The sequence below is a fragment of the Cupressus sempervirens genome, chromosome 9, assembly GCF_028749045.1.
Source record: "Cupressus sempervirens isolate cs-2001-9-10 chromosome 9, ASM2874904v1, whole genome shotgun sequence".
NCBI lineage: Eukaryota > Viridiplantae > Streptophyta > Pinopsida > Cupressales > Cupressaceae > Cupressus > Cupressus sempervirens.
The window spans coordinates 761931933-761948594 of record NC_143126.1 but is presented as its reverse complement, the minus strand read 5'-3'; the positions used below and the strand labels follow the sequence as shown (position 1 = coordinate 761948594).

Genomic DNA, 16662 nt, shown 5'->3' with positions numbered 1-16662 from the left:
TAGTATATTTTCATCTTCATGTGAATCAAATTCAAATTGAGAAGAAGAAATAAATGACAGAAGTTGTAACTCTTATGCTAGTAAAGGTATGAGTTCTTTTGTTAAATCTGAAAATGAATTTCTAGTTCAAAATTGTGCAAATTAGTTTGAGGTTGAAAGTTATGAAGAAGAGTTGTCTACACAATATGAGGATAAAAGGATTATTTATAATGAAGAATTTATTAGTTGTGTCGATGAATGTCTTGAGGATCAATATGCCAATGCTCTCTCTGGTCACTCGATCAAGTCAGAGTCTCGATGCTCTATTCTTACTCCACTAGGCTTCTTCGTATGATTTCACTTATGATCAACTCCCTCTCATGCATGTGCATTTGATCTCTAACTTGTAACTCCTTATAAAGAAATTCTGTTCTTGATTTCTTGCTCAAATCTCCCTCTCCAACTTTAGGGTTTCAATGGATTAGGTAGGATACAATGTATTTGTCCCATTTCTTGTTTCTATTTAGAAACTTCATAATAAATCCATTAGCATTCACCAAAAACATTTTTCATAGTTTTTTATGACACCAGCTCATCATTCTTATCTTCTATCTAGTTCAAAAAATTCTAGATAACTACTATGTTAGCTCAAATCTAACAAATCTTTGACTTTTCAAAATAATGTAGCAACTCGACACTATTGGTTTACTAATGCTCAACACCTTCTATGTTACTCAGCTTCTTAATGTTATTTACTAGTGCTTGGCACCTGTATCTTGCTCGACACCTGTATCTTGCTTGGCACTTGTATCTTGCTCGACACCTAATCTTCACTCGGCACCTGACTAGAGCTTAGTTAATCCTTACATCTCTGATATGTCTTAGTGTGTCCATCCTCTATGTCTTAGAGTATGTCATCAATACACTCTTTCATCAATGGCTTAGCCGATCCTTCTACTTCATTACAACATCATAACTTTATCCTTTCTCTAGGTACTCTAGTTACATCTTATTGATTGCCACCTCCTTGTTAATCAACCAATTGATAGTATTTGGATCACTAAAGCAATTTTCATTCTTGCAAGTAGCAACTTTGACATCAATGAAAAAATAATGATTGAAACATTGTTTACCAATTTCATTTCTCTTCATTCATGATCTTTTCAATCATTTCCAACAATCTCCCTCTTTGGCATTAATTGCAAACCAAACTGATCAAATGATTAAGCTTATCAACTTAGTTATCACCAAAATTTGAATCCTTTGTTTTGCTTCTCCTTATGGGCTGCTGCATCCTTACTCTATATTCATGATCCTTCATATATATCTCCATATATATCTCCCTCTTACTTTGTATTGATCCATATATATCTCCCTTTTACTCGGTATTGATCAGTTTCTCCTATATCTCCCTCTTTGACATAAATGCCAAAGATGTAGCATCTTTAACATGCTAATAGAGACTTTGCATCTTCATGTTTTTCTCCCTCTATCACCATGCTTGTGACTGATCTAGAGTTTCTGCTCCTGTTGTCATCCTCTACATCACACTTTTGATATTTCAATGATCTACTAATGTTGATACAGGGCAGCTTCTATGTTGCTTTAGATTGCTTGAGTTAGGGGCATTACCCCCAACTTTCCTCTAAGATATTCATAAGCATCCTTGGGCAATGTTTTGGTGAAGATATCTGCAATTTGTTCTTTTGTATGAATGTATTCCATCTTCACTTGTTTGTCTTCCACCAATTCTCTGACATAGTGATACTTGATTGCAATATGCTTGGTTTTTGCATGCATTATTGGATTCTTGGATATGTTTATAGCACTTGTATTATCACAATACAGTATCACAGGTTTGGTTACCTCTTCTTTCATTCCTTTCAATAGATGTTTGAGACACATAATGTTTGTGCAATTGACTACTGTTGCCACATATTCTGCTTCTCCAGTGGACTAAGATGTGCATGTTTGTTTCTTGCTAGTCCAAGTAACTAGTCTTTTACCTAAGAATAATGCTCCTCCACTTGTGCTTTTCTTGTCATCAATATTGCCTTCCCAATCTGCATCTGTGTATGCATTGAGCTCAAACTTCTCATTCTTTTTGTAATATAGGTCAAAATCATCAATTCCTTTAAGATACCTCATTATCCTTTTTACTGCCATGAGATGATTTTCTCTAGGATTGGCAGAGAATCTAGCCACTATTCCAACAGCTAGTGCTATGTCTAGTCTACTATGTACAATATATTATAGTTTTCCAATTATGGATCTGTACATTGTTTGATTGACTTCAGCTGATTCATCATTTTTAGATAGCTTATGTCCTGTTGCCATTGCTGTGCTAATTGGTTTGGAGTCTTCCAGTCCAAACTTCTTGAGTATCTCCTTGATGTAGTTTGATTGTGTCTCAAATATACCATGTTTTAGTTGATGCACCTGCAATCCTACAAAGAACTTGATTTCTCCAAACATAGACATTTCAAACTCATGTTTCATTTTGTCAGCAAAACTTTTGCATAGTACTTCCTTTCCTCCAAAAACTATATCATCCATGAATATTTCAGATACAAGAATATCCTTACCTTTTTTTGATTTGATGTACATGTTACTATTATCATCAATTCTTTCAAATCCTATTTGCACCATATACTTGTGAAGTATCTTATACCAAGCTCTAGGGGCTTGCTTCAATCCATATAGAGCCTTATGCAGTTTACATACGTTATTTTTGTTCTTTTCATCAACAAAACCTTCTAGTTTCTCTATGTAGACTTCCTCTTCAAGTATACCATTTAGAAATGTGGACTTTATATCCATCTGATAGAATTTAAATCCTTTGAAGGCTACATACGCTAGTAAGGTCCTTACTCCTTCCATTCTAGCAACTAGAGAAAAAGTTTCTCCATAATCTAGTCCTTCTTCTTGTGCATATCCTTTGTGTTGGGACTAAAAATTGCATGGTCAATTTTGAGAACCATTGAAAAAATCAAGCCCTGAAATGCTTTTAAATGAGATTCTACCTGGTTGTCAGTCTGAGGCCTAATAGGTGTTTAATGTTTCTAACACCTTTCATTTAGTGAATCTATGTGTTCTATGAAGTTAAAATGACATTTGAAACCATTCTGCGAAGTCCCATTTTGAGCTAGTGTCAAAATTTGCAATTCTGCCCAAGTGTCAAATAGCGATCAGAGGCCCAGTTTACATCTGAATATCTTTTACCCAGGACTGTTTCATGACTAGTCACTTTGGGGATGTTTAGTGTCCATAATAGAGAACCTATGTTTCAATTTTCAAGTCATTTCAAATCCGTTTGACTAGGTTTTGAACCCTTCAAAGTTGGTCACTTACTATTTTGTACATTTGTGTAGTTGTTCACAATTCTAGAAAGCCTTGTTCGACCAATCATATCTTTGACCCAGTTGACCCAAATGAAAAATTCTTTTTTCATTGTGTTCTAGGGGTAAGACACTTCATATGTTCCAATTTTGAGATCATGTCGAATCCATTTGATCAGTTTGCTAACATGATCAAAAACCCAATTTGCATTGTTTTGTTACGGCTAAGGTATCCAGATTGATCCGTACCCCTGTTCAGCATGTCATAATTTTGATCCTGTGATTGGCTAGCCTAAATGGATTGTACCATTGTGTTGTGTCCTAGGAATCCTTGAATTATGCCAGTTCTTAAGTCATGATGAATCCATTTGCATACTTTCTTATGTTCGTACATTTGCCAAAAATCACTTTTTGACACATTTGCCAGTTAAAATTTCCAAGTGCGTGTTTTCGGAAATTCGCCAAATGTGCCCTGTGATTCGTCAAGAGCCAAAACTATAGAATTCCATTCTCCTCATAGCAAAGAACCTATATCCCAGTTTTCAGAAGCCCAAGTGATCAATAACCCCAATTTATAATAGCGAACCCGAGCCCAGTTTATGTTTTTTAACATTGTTTGCCTGCAGAGTAATTGAAGTATGGATGTTCGGCAATTAAAATCTTTTTACTGGAAAATCATCATGGGCTAAGAATTTGCAGTATGATAGAGTGTGCAGGATTGAACACTCATGCCGATTTTTATGGCCTGGTTATTTGATTGTATTAGTTTTTAAGGCCAGCCGGTGAGCCTCCAGACACAAATCCACAATTTCCACAATTGATTAAAAGAAGTTGGGTAGAATGGAACAAAACATATTGAAAGGTTTTAGAAGAAGGCAAGTGTTGATTAAGCCCAGTATCGTTTGCTCTTTTTTACCAAATGAAAATGGAAGGCACAGGTTATCAAAGCAAGGGAGATTTTACTTTTAATTGTTTTAGAAGTCTACCGACATTATAAAGGAAATGAGGCATCCATATAATTATAAAAAAGGAGCCGGCCAAGAATAAATTGGCATAAGGAAAAGAAAAGCTGCTATCGTTGGGGAGAATCCATGCCAAGTAAAAGGAGCAGCCGACCACCATTTGAGAAATTAGCATCAAAGAATGGTAAAGGCTCACCACATGTTTTTTTTTTACATAGTCTACGGAAACCTCTGTGAAGATGAAAATGAAAAGGGGTAGCCCATGAATAGAAGAACAAATGCTGAAGCAAAAGCACCAAAATATAGAAAGAGCTACCCATTTTAAAAGGAGTGGCATTGAAAGGAGCAGCCACACCGAGGTAAGCCATGGCTGAATTAAAAGGAGACATCCATAAATAAACAAAATGCAGCCAGAGGAAGGAGCAGTCCACATTTTTAATAAAATGTACAGATTTGCTAGTGAAACAAAGCTCAAGGAAGCATGTATCCATGTTTTTGAAGCCCATGGCTTCCTCCAGCAACAGTATCACATTTTTTAGAAGGGGGGAGCTTCATTTTAAGTGACCATATGCATAAGAAACGACCATCACTATGAAAAGTCTGCTGGTTCATGGAAAAAAATGACCAATAGGCAGGGATATTTACATTAAAATGAAACTCCATTGTGGAATTATCAATCACAAGGTTAGAGCTCCATGTAAGAATGAGCAACTCATGCCAAAGGAGCTGGAACAGCTCACACATATGCAACAGAAGAAATCAGCATTTACAGGATAGAGGGAAGTGTAAAACGAATTATCCCACATGACTTGTACAAGGGAAGTTTTTGTTTTTTAAATACTTTTGCACTCAAACATGTAGTGTCAACAACACAAAGGCTTTTGAAAGTTGTGTGATGTGTGGTGGATTTCGTGGGTCTCAGTCGGCTAGAAGGAATGAAGTAAATTTTGAAAGAAAATGCATGCCCAAATGATGATGTCAGCAGCTTATAGGCGGTTGAAAAAGTCAAAAATCTGGCAGGTCGCTATGTCGCTTGCCAGAAAATCTTGGAAAATTCGGCAAGCGACATAGCGAGGTCGCCGGAAAATTCTAAAAATTTGGCAAGATTCAAAATGCAACGTGGGTCCCGGCTGGAGATAACAACCAATCAGAAAGTGACACATGGCATTGGTCAAACCTAGAGTTGACTCGAATTTGGAAGGGCTAGGAAAAATAAAATGATTTTAAAATTTTCATTTTAAAATTATTTTGCCAAGAAACTGACATGCAGGGGACTGTTTTTCAAACGAAGATTTCAGGCGTTTCTCAGAGGCTAGATATGCCTTATCATATACCGTTGGAATCATGAGAATCCAAAATTTCCATTTCTGGAGTCAGCTTTTGCACAGGTATCAATCAGTTTGCGCTACACGAGGTTTTCTATCAGGTACCTAAAGTGCAACCATATTCATACCAGGAAGTTCAGATTTGTTTTTTTTTGTCAAGATAATGACCTGGATATCAGTAGAAGGCAATGGAAATGCAGTTAGGGTCGAATTTGTTCTGATTTACTCAGTAAAAACTCATTTTCACTGGCTTTTTCATGGGGCAATCAGATATTTTGGCAAGTAAAGGGTTTTCATCATTAGGCAAGGATATTTTGCAAGTTTGTTACAGATTAATGATGAAACAAAATCAGATTAGAAGGGATGAAAGAAGAAAGAGGTTTTCTAGTTACAAAGGATTGGATTTCAAGTGGACACCTGGCAATTGCATATCAGATCCGAGAATTCATTTCTTGCTATATCTTTCTTTCTTTTTTCATTTGTAAGGGTTCTAGTCTTTGGAGAAAAACTAGTCACTACTGAGATACCAAATTTTGGATCCAGTTTTGATATGTTTCCATACTGTGATACCACATATTTCTTCAGCAATTTTTCTCATGTGAATAGCAGTAGAAATAAGAATACAGATAGTCTGATCTGTTAGGTAGCTTTGCATTTAAATTTCATGCATCTTATAATAATTTATTTCAAGGAAATGAATGATAAGGCAGCAGCAAGTCAATCTTCATTTTGATATCTTGTCTCTCATTCATGTTGTTTGTGATCTTTTGTGTTTTATAAACAAAGAATATGAAACTCAGTTGCAACTTATTGGTTGTATATGTTGATTTATTTTGCTTATGACTCAAAGAGTTATGTAAATGCTTGATTCCTCATCATAGGATTGCAAATTTCATGAAGGGATAAGTCGAGTATGAGGTTCAGAAGGATGCAGATGTCTAGTTCACAAAGTGGTTAGATAGATCAGGAGGTCCTGATGTATGGCACATATCAATGATTTTTAGGGATGTGTGTTAGGTTTTTGTATGAATTTCCCAATAGATAAGGCACTGATCACTTATAGGATCACCTGTTATACTGCTGCATATTTGAGGTTTTGCTGAGATCAACATCAATAATCAAACGCTTTTCCCCTTTCATGTTGAAGAGCTATAATAGAATGCCCTCACTCAGCTCATGAGATTCCTAGATCTGCATATAGCTACTATAGATGGATGTCATTTCATGAGTTATCAGGAGAAATAAGGGTTTTATCTGCTTCATATTAGATTCAGTGTATGCTTTGACAACTGGTACCATATAAAGAATCTATAGATCCACCCGCCTAGGTTTTGCAGAGCCTGAAGTGCAGAAGGAGTATAGCCTTATCGTTGGCCTGCTGTCTGAATGGATGTGTTGATAATGGGAGTTAGCTGCCCCTAGATGCATCTTGTTCTCATCAGGGTAATTGGAAATGGGTAACATTTTCAAACACCAACACTTTGTAGACTAATCTTGCCTTGTTTCTTGTGATTTAACCATTCTCGTCTAACTTGTTTCTGGACACCCACTTGGTTCCAATCACATTCTTATCAGCTGATCTTTAGACTAAGGTCCATGTCTTGTTCTTCTCAATTTGTTCTATTTCTTCTTTCATAGCATTATACCAGTCATCATTTGTTATGGCTTCACTTACTATTTTTTGTTCCATTTTGCTAAGCAGACATGTTTCATTTCTGAATCTATTCCTTGTCATTGGTCCTGCCTCTTTGTTTCCAATAATTTGATCTGTAGGATGATGTTTTTTCACATACTTTGCCAATATAGGTTCTTTCCTTTTTTGCATGTTGTCTCTTTCAAAATCTATATCCTCATACATATTTTCATCAAGTATTTGTTCATTTTCTTCTTGTTGGCTGTTCTCAAAATCTAAATGAACATTTTTTGTATTCTGCAGCTCAGCTTCTGAATGTGTCTTTTGTTCAGCATTCACTATATGTGACTCTATAGATACTGGATTCTATTGTTGATTATCATTCTTAGTTGCAACTTCACCATTATTAGGTATACCTTCATAAAAGTATACAAAGGTCTTGTATTCTTTTTCTTTCTTGGTGTTCTCAACACTTTGAGCTTCTATAAGCTCATCAAATTTCACATTTGTGTTTTCTACTACTTTGTTAGTGTTACCATTCAAGCACTTATAAGCTTTGCTTCTAGTAGAATAACCAAGAAATGTGCCTTCCTCACTCTTTGCATCAAACTTTCCATTCCTAGACTCTTTATATATATAGCATTTACATCCAAATATTTTGAAATGTTTTACATTAAGAGAATTCCCATACCATAATTCAAAAGGTGTTGCATTTGTACCTTTCTTGACTTGAACTCTATTGAGTGTGTAGATTGCAGTACTTACAGCTTCTCTCTAGTACTTGAATGTAAAAATTTTCTCCATCATTAAGGTTCTGGCACAGTCAATAAGTGATCTATTCCTTCTCTTTGCTATACCATTCTAAGGTGAAGTTCTGGTTGCTGATGTCTGCCTTTTAATTCCTCTTTCATTGCAGAACTCTTCAAATTCTCTTGATGTGAATTCACCTCCTCTATCAAATCTGAGACATTTTAGGTTCTTTCTAGTTTCTTTTTCAACTCTGGTGAAGTACCATTTGAACATTTGGAATGCATCTAATTTTTGTTTCAAAAACATGACTGTCATCATTCTTGAATAGTCATCTACAAATAGCATTATGTATCTGTCACCTTTGTAGCTTTGTACTTCAATAGGACCACACAAGTTAGTATGAACTAGCTCTAATACTTCTTTAAAAGTATAAACCTTGCTTTTGAAAGTTGACTTGGTCATCTTTCCCAGTTGGAATTGTTTGCACATGATGTTATCAGGCTTCTTCAACTTTGGTAGACCTCTAACTTTCTTCATTTTGCTGATGCATATCAAATTATCAAAATTTACATGGCATAGCCTCTTGTGCCATAACGATACATCATTAGTTTGAACAATAAGACAAGATGCATCTTCCATGTCTAGGTAAAACAAATTACTCTTAGTTTGATCACCTTTTCCTAATAGACTTCCTTGAGAATCATAAATCTTAGCAACTCCTTTTTCAAATTCAACCTTACACCCTATGTTGCCTAACTTTGAGACACTTAACAAGTTGTAATTCAATTCTTCAACATAGTATGCATTATCACATGATATCTTTTTAGTAACCTTGATACTACCTTTCCCTTTTATTTGGCATGGTGCATTGTTACCAAATCTAACACTATTTCCTTCATATCGAATAAAGGTAATGAACTTACTTTTGTCTCCAGTCATGTGATGAGAGCATCTACTATCTATGATCCATCTATCATTCTTGTTCATGCAGGTTACTATGGTAGTTGCTTCATCTTCATCTAATTCATCTTTCATAGCCACATAAACTACTTCATCATCATTCTCGTCAGAGTCTTCTTCAACAATATAGCATCTTTTTCCTTTACCTTTGTAGTTCTTGTTTTCCTCTTTCTTGTTCTTGAAATTTCCTCCATCCTTGTAATTTTTCTTTTGTGTGCATTTGGCTGCAATGTGACCAACTTCATTACAATTGAAACAAATGATTGGTAGCTTACCTTTGAATTTGCCTCTACCTCTGTGAAATCTTCTTGCTAGTAATGCCTCCAATTGGTCCACATCATCTTCATCAGTGCTGCTATCACTAGATACATACTTTCCTTTTCCATTCTTTTTCTTTGTTTGAACCTCCTCATTGTCATTCATTTTTGTCTTAGCTTTGAATGCAGATTCAAAAATTTTTGGCTTGTATTTGTCAAAGTTGGATAGCTCAAAGGTAGTGAGTCTTCCAATTATTCCTTCAAATGTCACTGTGTTGCCTAGTACACACCTTAGCTCTTGGATGGTTGATACTCTTATAGCATAGATGGGAAGCAATGTTCTCAAGTATTTGCTACATACTATTTCTTCTGCTAACTATCCTCCTAGGCTTCTTATGGCATTGACTACTTCCTTCATTCTTGCACCATATTGAGCAGCATTCTCTCCTTCTTCCATTTTCATATCATCAAATTTTCCTCTTAGGCTTTCTCTCTTGGCTCTCTTGACATTATCATCTCCTCTATAGATTCTTGATAATGTATTCCACATTTGATGTGAAATATCACATCCTTTGATGTCATCATACTTGGCATAGCTTAATGCTGAAGCAATATCTAACATTGCTTGATTGTGCTCCTTCTTCTTGCTCATGTCATTTGCAGTGAGGGGTCTTGCAGGGTCTACATGATCAATTGTGATTGAGGTCTGTGCATAGTTGCCTATTGATTTGAGATGTAGCTTCATGAGACTTTGCCATGCAACAAAGTTTTCTTTGTTTAGCTTGTGAACTTCTCTCTTGGACATCCTAATCTTCCTTCTGCTAGTACCTTGTGTATATGTGAAAATGCGGCCTATGCTAACACACATACTTCAACACGGTCATTGCATGCAGATTCATCTCAAAATGAACATTGGATTGTTCATCTAAAAATTGACCTGCAAAGTGACCTGTTGCCTTCTATCTAAAAGAATTTTGCCTGTTAATATCCTCAGAATCAAGGTGCAGGCAACTAGACCCTCTAAGAATGAAGGATTTGACAATGAAATTAAGCTAAGAATGAGTATTCAAATTAATCTAGAATGAAAGATGCAATGTAATCTAAGAACAAATAAAGCAAACTAGATTAAGCATATGCATGATTAAACTAAGAATGAGAATGTATGCAAGAAATGTAAGCAAACGTGAGTATGAATTCCAACAGCAATTCGATGCAAATTCTCCAAAATTCATCCTCTTAAATGAAGAGATGAGGGTATCTTAAATAGACTCTCCTAGAATCCATCAATGGTTGAGATCGATTCAGATCAATGGTTAGGATTGAAGATGAGGTTCAGTCATAAAGGGAGATTCCTAAATTAAAGGGAGTTAATAGACTTAATTTAAGTAAAATAAGGAGTTAACTATTTTAATTTGAGTAGAAAAAGGAGTTAACTCATTTAACTCATTTTTGATCAATAGTGAACTAGAAATTTCCCTTTTTGAACTGAAGAGAGATTTTGTTGAGATATTTAATTTAATAAAATGAGATATGCTCTCATAATTACTTTTTTCTATTTAATTAAATAATCTTTAATTAATTAGAGACACTTCTGTTTAATTAAATAACTTCATTTAATTAATTAGGAATGGCTTCCCATTTAATTAAATAATTACATTTAATTAATTAAGATAGGTGTATTTATTAAATTAAATAAATTTAATTCCATAGTACATTAGCCATTATAATTTAATTTAATTAAAGTATAAATACTTAATAATTAAATTAAATATTAATCAATAGGTTTAATGTGACTAATATGAGTAAATACTATAGGAATTAAATAATAAGCATGATGAATGTAGATTTAGGTTATCTGCATCTGACAATTAAGTCAAGTAGCAAATAGCAGAATGAGAATTGCCTATTAGAATAGGACTTTGAAATTATCAGAAATAGGCCAGAATTGGTATAATGGCAATGAGCCAATTTTGGGGTATTACATTTTTCCCCTCTTTGAATGAATGTGCGAGCAGCACGTTAAATTCAAAAAAAATTAGAAAGCATGATGCAAAGATGAGATTGGTTTTGAAGTTGATGACATGGAGACCAATCGATAAGTTTTTAAGGACCATCTCTAGAACAGAGCTTAATCCTAAGGGATCCAAGTAGAACACTTAGATACCTAATAGTGATAGCATTTAAAAGACTACCTGCAGAATGAAGCGTAATCTTTAAGGATCCAAACAGAACGTCTAGATACCTAAAATTGATAGCAGTTTGAAGATTATTTCCAGAATAGAGCGTAATCTTCAAGGATCCAGATAGAACACCTAGATACTCGAGAATAATAGCATTGAGAAGATTATCTCCAGAATAGAGCGTAATCTTCAAGGATCTAGATAGAACACCTAGATACCTGAGAATAATAGCATTTAGAAGACTATCTCCAGAATAGAGCATAATCTTCAAGGATCCAGATAGAACACCTAGATACCCAAAATTGATAAAAGAAAGATAACAAGGTTCAATCATGAGTCATAGAATCATCCTTAGAATGAGGCTTGATCCTCAGGAGAAGGGGTTTAGACTGTCCCAATACCTATCTATCGAACTCTAAGAAGAGTTGTTATAAGATTGATCAGTTGATGAAAAGATAGGATAGATAGCAAAGATGCCAAATAGAAAGGAACAAGATGCCCCGAGTGATTAGATGCCCAAAGTGATAGATGGAAAAGATGCCAGATAAGAGGGAACAAGATACCCCGAGCATGAATTATTCAATGATGTAATCATCTTGCACCCTCGGTAGCAAAATCGAAAGATGACACACCAGAAATATGATTTGAAGCAGTATATCATGTCAGTAGAATCTAGAAGAGATCATAATGATCTAAAGATTGGGTTGATTTGAAATGATTGCGAAGTCAAAAAAAAATTGAGTTTGACCAAAAGTTGACCAGATTCAACCACAGTTGATTTAAGTTGACTATTTTTAAAATATGGAGAATGTAAAGTTGAAAAGATTCCAAGAATCATAAAGTATCAGAAAGATTTGGGCTGCACAAGCATTCGATCACGTCGGTCCCCAAAATTTTAAAATGCATTTTAAGGCTCTTAGGTGTGTGAGATTTCAAATTTGATCCTGAAAATGGATCCAGAACGGTCCAATTAGCTAGGGGTTAGATTTTTGTGCAAATCCAAGCACTTTGAAAAATTTGGTCAACACCTATATAACAGCTCGAAGGGTCATTTTCAATTCATTTTTGCTTTTGTCTTGTAGTGATTTTGAGCTCTGATAGAGACATGGCAGTGAACATGAGATATCATTGTTTTAAGCACTCAAGATGACACAGCCAGCTAGCAGACTATGGACCACCAGTGAGTCATCGATTTCCCATCTTTGTACTTTCATTTTCATGCATTTCGAGTTCATTTATGCATGTTTTTAGCATGTTTTAGGTTTGTGAAATCTTTCTTCATGCGAGACCGATCTCTTCTCATGCAAAGATATTATTTCTTTGCACGAAGAAACAGGATGCGCTATTTCTTCGCACGAGGCCAGAGGATCTTCGCGCGAGGCAATTTTGGTTTCGCGCGAAAGTGGAGATTCTTCGCACGAGGCAATTTGAGTTTCACGCGAGAACTTCTTTTCTCGCACGAGAAGATCTATCTTCACGCGAGGAGATCTTTTTTTGCACAAAGGCTGGATTCTTCGTGCGAAGAAAGAACTATTTCACATGAAACTGTATGTCTTCGCGCGAGATTTCATGAATCTCGCGTGAAATCCCGTGATAGTTTTGTGATTTCGCACTTTGAAATTGTACTTCATTTCATTTTGATGCGTCATTTTGACTTGATACTAATCATTTGTTTGTTGTTTTTTTGTTGTGTGTGCAGGAGGTCTTTGAAGACGTGTCATTCAAATCTCATTATTCGTTGTATGGAGAGTTATTGCGGAGTTTGGATGATGTAGATCGGGCACACATTGCCCGATTGGGTTTGTCTTCACTATGCCGGATTCTAGCTGTGATGGTGAATCATGGCCTTCTCACTTCATTGGTAGAGCATTTCCATTTGGAGACCAACACATTTCATTTTTTGATGGGTGAGATGACGATTACCCTAGAGGATATTTGGAGGATACTAAGGATCCCATTTCACGGTGCTCGAGTCATCTATGATATAGTGCCTCGATTAGGGACAGAGGCACTTTCCATTGTCTTCGGGAGAGAGCTACCGAGAGGCAGAGCCATCAATTGGGATGAGCTGATGCATACCTATGGACCTACACATAGGTTGGCATCCATGCTAGGTATTTTCTTGAGCTGCTTCTTATGTCCTGACAGGGGACAACATGGATTGGAGTGTGGATGGGGTGTCATGCTCCGTAGGATGGTTGAGGCACCTGAGATCTTTGGGTGGGGTTAGTGCATGTTGGCCCATCTTTTTCACGAGATGCATGAGGTTGTCTTCCACAAGAAGAAGACCATGGTAGTGGGTGTTTATGTTCTATAGATCTGGGCCTGGGAGCATCTCCTTGTATGTGGGCCAATTTTTGAGGATTCTTGGGAGCCCATGGAGCCCTACATTTGCAGATATCAAGGGCATATTACCCAGGCCCACCTGGGTAAGACTGAGCACTAGAAAACTCATCTTGATGACCTGGTGTCTATTATATGGTGACCCTGGAGAGAGATAGAGGACTGGGATGATGCCCCAAGAGAGTTACCCTGGATGTTTAGTTCTCAACTGTTGGCTGGCAGGATGACATCAGTCATAGAGAGATTCATCATCTCACGAGTGTGGCGGCAGTATGGCCGACCATAGAATATTTTAGCTGAGTACTATGCCTATGCCAAGGTGCAAAAGGATATAGAGCAGAGATGGCCTCCACGGATGGATCCAGGATGATCCATGATAGATATCCGTAACCTAGTTGCAGTTCAGTGGGACTACTTGCCAAAGGTAGTAGATGCCAGGATGACGCCTGCATAGCAGGAATTTTTGATGAGCCATCCATTCCCATGCTTCACGGATCCACTAGGGATGGCAAGGCAAGTACAGGGGTAAGGACAGGTGCCCCAGCAGCAGCAGGCATAGCCACAGGTGCCACCACAGGTCTAGCATCGGGTACAGCAAATACCTATTCCTCCACGTGAGATGAGATCAGACCTAGGTGCTGGGGGTAGTGGGGCAGGACATAGTCGACGAAGGAGGTAGAGGATAGAGGAGCAGGCCCCTCAGTAGGAGGTCCCACAGTAGTAGGTGCCTCCATAGCCATAGGTACCTCCACTAGAGATGGTTGATGAGGATATGCCAGATCAGCCCGCAAGTGGGGTATAGGATGCAGTACGGCGGTACTAAGAGCGAGTTCGTGCGGCCTCCCGATAGTTGGGAGAGTTGCAAATTGCATTGGTAGTCAGGGATGCACAGCTTGTAGAGCGGCAGTGAGAGATAGATCATCAGAGAGAGCGTGCAGAGATTGCAGGGCAGAGGCTAGAGCTGGCACAGGATGAGGTCCACTTCCAGTCTGCTTGGGCTACATATTATTATGCTGCATACACCAATGTTGTGCCAAATGAGACATTATAGGTGCAACGATTTTTGCAGTATGCATGAGAGTCTGGAGGTGCACGACCTCCTGTCAGGCCGGATATGCCACCACTGCCTCCACCACCTGCTACCCCTGCTCCTCCTAGAGGTGAGAGTTCAGGATAGAGTTAGACACTCTATGCCTAATTTTTTATTTTGATCTCTGGCTATGTATCGATTGGTGTGCCAACACCACATGTATCATTCATTTTTTTTGATCGATTGCGTTCGAGTAGTGCTCATTTTTTTACTAACCCATTCTTTGATATATATATATATATATATATATATATATATATATATATATATATATATATGAGATTTTGAGCCAAGTATTCCTGTGTACATGTCATTGTCTATTTTTGTTTTTCTTTGATGTACATGAGATGTATGTTGTATTTAGATAGAACGCATATGTATGAACTGACATTTGACGTAGTGTTGAATGTGTTTTGTTTGACAGTCATAGGTATTCCATTGAGGAGTGAGAATCGATGAACTAAATGCTTGTGCAGCTGTGGAAGAATCTGATGCATGTGGAGTATGAACAAGATTACCATCGAATCACGTGCTAATGCAAATGAAGTATGCAAGACTATGTTAAATGCAACCCTAGGTCTGGTTACCAAGCCTCGATGATTTATCATCATTGGATATAAAATAAAGTTCGTATGTTATACAATTTCCACTAACATTGCAATCATGAAAATATGAATATAACATACATTATTGGGATGTCAGGATTAAATGTAAGCATTCGAGGCACAAGAAGCCAGAATGACTAGAACATTTGTCCCTTTTAATGTAACAAGTTAACATAAGCATCAAAGCATAAATGCTAGGATGACCTGAATGTTGCTTGCATGACAGACACACCAAACACATGGGAGATTCCTCTTATGCTAAGTATTCAGTATTCATTCTGTCCGCAATGACCTTTGTGTTCGTAACCTGAGATAGAAGTGTACTAGATATACTCGTAGTGACCCATACATTCACTTAATAGGATGAGTATCAGTATGCACTATAGCATGAAGAGTTCACTCCAACAAATAAGGAGAAGAACCAATGTCATTGACGTATCTGTATAAAAAGGAGTCAAGGTACACATGGCCATCCAATACAAGATGGAGGTTCTTATAGTGGACACCCCTCTTATAGGAATAGATCAACTTATTAGAACTAAACTGCAAACAAAAAGCAAAGAAAAATATCATGCCCCCAGTCATTACTTCTCTAGTCGAAGATGACATCATTGAGTTGCTCGAGGAGATATGATAAAGCAAAACAAAGCAAACAAAGAAAATGCTCAGCATATCCAAACAAGTATATCATTGAGTTTAATATTTTTAGGATTGATGTCAAGTGTCAATGTCCAAAATATGTAAGAAAGAAATCTCTTCAGTAGGGTGACAACAGTAGGCAGACGCAGTCAAAATGACTGGTGACTGAGGTTAAAGAGGAATCTTCACAATGAAGAACCTAAGAAGGACTAAGCGACAGTAGACAGACACAGCCAAGATGATTGGTGACTGACGCAAAAGAGATCTTCCATAAAGGAATCTTGAGACATGACCCGAGCAACGGTAGGCAGACACAGCTGAAACAATTGGTGACCATTGCAAAAGAGATTTTATGAGGAGAATCTCAAAAAGAGTGACACTGGTGATAGTATGTAGACGCAGTCAGAATGACTAGTGACTATTGCGTAGGAGATTCTATGAGGAGAATCTTGAAAAGAGTGACACTGGTGACAATAGGCAAATGCAGTCAAAATGATTGGTGACTGTCGCATAGGAGATTCTATGAGGAGAATCTTGAAAAGAGTGACACTGGCGACAGTAGGTAGACACAGTTAGAATGACTGGTGACTGTCACATAGGA

General features: G+C 37.0%; 1 pseudogene; it reads right to left on the bottom strand.

The window, feature by feature from the left end:
• Positions 1–14212, bottom strand: part of LOC149540904 (protein neprosin-like) — a 171719-nt pseudogene extending 157507 nt beyond the window's left edge.
• Between the last annotated feature and the right edge of the window lie 2450 nt (positions 14213–16662).